The sequence below is a fragment of the Nicotiana tabacum genome, chromosome 16, assembly GCF_000715075.1.
Source record: "Nicotiana tabacum cultivar K326 chromosome 16, ASM71507v2, whole genome shotgun sequence".
NCBI lineage: Eukaryota > Viridiplantae > Streptophyta > Magnoliopsida > Solanales > Solanaceae > Nicotiana > Nicotiana tabacum.
Genome location: NC_134095.1, coordinates 165,436,280 through 165,441,202, shown reverse-complemented (window position 1 = coordinate 165,441,202; position 4,923 = coordinate 165,436,280). Strand labels below are relative to the sequence as shown.

General features: G+C 31.2%; 1 non-coding gene across 1 annotated transcript; it reads right to left on the bottom strand.

The window, feature by feature from the left end:
* Positions 1-583: 583 nt before the first annotated feature.
* Positions 584-718, bottom strand: LOC142170859 (small nucleolar RNA snoR111). The gene has a single exon (XR_012700471.1). It is a non-coding gene; the product is annotated as a small nucleolar RNA snoR111 (small nucleolar RNA).
* Between the last annotated feature and the right edge of the window lie 4,205 nt (positions 719-4,923).

Sequence of the window (4,923 nt, the reverse complement as noted above, 5' to 3'; positions counted from 1 at the left end):
TATGTGATCGTACTGTGGTGTGCAGAATGCTAGAGTATGGACCTGAGGCTTATATTGTTTGACATTTCCTACGTCAAAACAGTTTACTTATTACGCCCACTTGCCCACTTTACACATCAAACTTTGACAAAGAACTGTACACAAAAAAGAACTATACACATTAAAAAATTAGTGATTCCTTATCTTCATTTATATTTAAACTATCCATTGATATTTATTTTACGCAGAACAACCCAAAACTAATTAGGCAGCAAATGGGGAAAGATATTTTCGTTTTTTAAGGTTGTTTTTCACAATAGCCAAAGCATTTTATTAAATTCTACACCTTGAAAGTACATCGGTCTGACATTTCCTCAAGGATCGAATTTATAGTTAATCCAATAGGTTAAAAGTGAAGAAAACAGGTTTAACACTTCATCTTCACCTATTAAAATATTTTTCACATACCCATCTATTTCTAAAAAATTTACTGGGTCATTGTTGTACCCATATATATCTAAAAAGTAAATACAAAAAAAAGAGAAGAAAAAAACGAAAGCTAAATAAATTGAAAATCGAGGAAGGAAAAATGGAAAAAGTTAGGGTGTAGACGAGCAACAATCGAATCGTCAATCTGAATAAATGACGACCGAAACGATATCTCGCCGATATCACTATGCCTCCTGTAAATTTAATTAAAAATGATGAAACAAACAAAAAATACTTGTTCATCATTCGATCAGAAGGAGGCGCAAAAAACAGATACAATTTCAAATAATAAAACAAATTGTAATTTCTATAGATAGAGAGCACAGAACTGCCATGGAATTAGCAGCATTTGTTAACATAGATGCGATTTACCTGCTCAACAGAAGAGTGAATATAGTGAAAGCAATTAGGCAATTTATAGAGATGCCAAACCCTAGAAAACTCTTCAGAATTGAATTTACAGTAATATCCCTCGACCAGGTTTTGGGCCCTCTTCAGATTTTACGGGCTTCAGCCTGTTTGGGAGTGAAGTATACAAATAGCGTAGGATGATCTTACATTTTTACCCTCGTTTGCTTTAAGAATTTTTACATTCTCCTATATCATGTAATAAACTATATTACCCCCATACTTAACTTTTAATATAATTACCTTCTATATACCTAATTATCATTTATGTACCATTTTAAGATTTTAATGGTATTAATTAGTCTCTTAATTTTACTCAATCGTATATTCTCACTCCCCCAAGTTTCTATCTTCAAATCCCTACGTTTCCTCTTCAAACATCCACAATTTCCTATTTTAAAATCAGCGAAAATCTGTAACCCCTCCACCATTTGACAACCATTAAAAAGTTTTGAACCTTTGAGTTCGAATTTGGGTTTTCAAAAGACATTGTTTGTTTGGATTGGATGTTGTTGCAAAGAATTGAGAATTCTCTCTACGTCTCTCTCTATCTCGCAATCCCAATTTTCAGTAATATAAAAGGAAAGAAAAAGAGAGCAACAATTCCACCATTAAGAGCCATTAAAAAACTTTGAAGCTTTGAATTTAAATTTGGGTTTTCAAAAATCATTATTTGTTTGGATTGGGTGTTGTTGTAAATAATTGGGAATATGGTTTGAAATTTATATCTCAATTTTAAGAGGTTTTGGTGAAAATTAGACTTGGTTTTGACTGAATTTCAGATTGAAAGTCGAAGAAGAAGAAGAAGAAGAAGAAGAAGAAGAAGAAGAAGAAGAAGAAGAAGAAGAAGAAGAAGAAGAAGAAGAAGAAGAAGAAGAAGAAGAAGAAGAAGAACATGACATACATTATATTGCAAAAATTGTAGATAAATTATAGAAAAATTGTAGACTGTTGTTTATTTATTTTTGAGCTTTGTGTTTTTGTGTTAAAAGCTTTGATGGAAGGTTGTTATTTCACTTCGTCTGTTTTGGAGCTAACTTGTGCAGAGGAAAAGATATTTTTTAAGTTATATATATTGTTATACCTTTAAATTCAAGAAAGTATGATTGTATTGTATTTAAAGAGGCGTGAATTTGTAGAATAAGTTGAATATGAGGAATGAGTCAAATAAGACTCACAATGGCTTGTTTTCTATATTTATTCTACAATAAAACTACATATCATTTGAAAAATTAAGATGAAAATGCAGAATTTCAATGTTTCTACAAATTATCTATAAAATTTCTACAAATTGTTCATAACATAATTTATCTTTATTTTCATGCATGTTCGTCTGGAACACTAAAGTTACTTGATATGACAACATCTCCTGTCATAGAGGAATACAACTTATCTATAATTTTCTACAACTTTCACACATTATTTTCACCTAGTTAAATACAACTACAATAACATAAATTTGAGCTTTGTGTTTTTGTGTTAAAAGTTTTGATGGGAACTTGTTATTCGACTTCGTCCGTTTTGGAACTAACTTATGCAGAGGATGTCGCACCTCCTTTTTACATACCCGAGAGGGTGCAAGGGAGTTTTCTCCAATTAAAGGACAGTCGAAACGGGATTTGTTTGTTTGTTTCAGAGTCGCCACCTGGGAATTTTAAGGCGTCCCAAGTCATCGGTTTTAATCCCTGAATCGAGGAGAATATGACTCTGTCTATTTAACAGTCTGCGCACCAGAAATCCGGATAAGGAATTTTGTTAACCCGGGAGAAGGTGTTAGGCATTCCCGAGTTCCGTGGTTCTAGCACGGTCGCTCAACTGTTATATTCGGCTTGATTATTTTGATTTGTAAAATACATTTTTATTGCATGATTTTATTGTTACCGCTTCTATTTAAATTGTTTATAATTAAAGACCCTTCTTCGAATCGAATCACGCGTACGTGTATTCGTGTTATAAATTATATATTTTTTTTAAAACATGCGGAGTTGTGTCACGCGCACGTGTACACAATAATATAGATAATATTTTTATTATAATAATTATTTTCGAAATTATGCTTTAATAAAATCAAGAACATTCGCCCTTTTTGTATAATTAAGTAGTGAACCTCACATCTTGGTTTTTTATGAAATTAATAATGATATTCTCCGAGGAATCCCTTTTATTAAATATTCGATCGAAGTTGCGCGAACGCATAATCCGAATTGCTTTTAGAAATATAATCAGGTTACGCGAACGTATCCCTAATCACAAAAATATTCTTGATAAGGTTCTCTACAAATTGTTATTATGTGTTGACCGCGAGCCTTGTTTTACACATATGAATCATATACCTCAAATTTTAAAGAATTAATGACGTGAAAAAGAAAACAGACAATACGTATCTAAAACTAACATTTTTCGTGGATACAACCTTTGGATGTCCATAAATCGAATCGTGTATAAAATTGGGAAAGAACTTAAAATGGTAAACAAATTAATATTTTCCGCAGAATCTTCATTGTTTCATTTAAGGCGAACTCTTCTTCTATATATCTTTTACATAAAATGCCACGATTCGTTTATAAATCCTATGTCCTTCTCATGTATTTGTTTTAGTCCAAAGTTGCAATGGTTTGGTTAATGTTTGCAATGGAAGATAAGAGTCAAGTTGATAAGAAAGAGAACTATTATATAAATTGATTCAATAAAATTACATCACATGCAATATGGTTGTACGTTTGAACCATTCCTAATATTGTATCAACTCACCTTCCAGATATGATTATATATATACTCATCATCATGCCATATATGAACATACAACTTATATCAATCTAAACGAAAATCAGATTTTTTTTACAAGATATACTAATAATGTAATTTATTGATACTTCCATTCTACTTTACATTTAGCTAACAATATTACGGGATGTAATTAATGGCCCATTTTATGCCATGTTCCCTACCTTGGTATTTTAATCATGACTTCACTTAATGAAAATTCCGAAATAGATGATATTATTACAACACTTAAACGAATTTTAAGAGGTAACAATTATCTTATATTCATTACGTCAAACGTACTACTATATTAATCAACTGAAACAAAAACCAAATTTTTAACTAATGAACTTGAACGAATGGAAAACAGAATTATAATTCCCGAACTTCATTAATTTGTCATGTTGAAGCTTTTCGTGACATGAATTTACAGATATGTACCTGATATTGGAAGCAAAAGAAAATGAAGATGAGAATCAGCAGCAGTAATAACAGTACAACAGCAACAACTGCCCAGCAACAGTAACAACCTAGTAACAGACCGGTGGAGTAGTAATCCCAAAAACAAAAGCTTTAAGCTTTAAATGAAACAACAACTATTAATACTAATTTCAAACAAAGAAAGAAAGCAGTAGATTTTTAGTTTTTATTTTTATTTTTGAAAGCTTAAATATTTTTCGGAATTTTTCTCTCTTCTATTCTCTGTCCGTTTTTTCTCTCTATCTGTGTGTGTATTTTTTCTCATATCCCCTCTCTCATTGTCTTGTGTTCAAGACTTCTTCTTATAACTCATCCCATAAATCTTTCAAATAATTAAAATCCATACTTTTTCTCTACCCAACCCATTATCTTTCCACTCATCCCCATTACATTAAATAAACATATTACACCACCCTATTATATTTTGTCCCCCATGCTTCATTTAAAATAATGCAAGATTCCCCCTTTAAATTAAATCTTGTCCCACCTTTATATTAAACAACTATATCACAACTCACCCCATTTCATTTTGTCCCCCATGCTTCAAATAAACAATTTCAAAATGTACAATTCCTAAACTACCCCTCACGACCTTACTGAAATTACCAAACTACCCCTGAACGTACTACAAATTACCAAACTACCCATCAGCTATAACACATCATTTAATCAAACATAACCAAAATATAGACAATATGATTAATTTCTAACAATGTTCAAACAACAAATTTCATGAACATGATTTCTTCAACATTTCAACAACAAAGCACATGAACATGATTTCAACAACATTTCAACAACAAA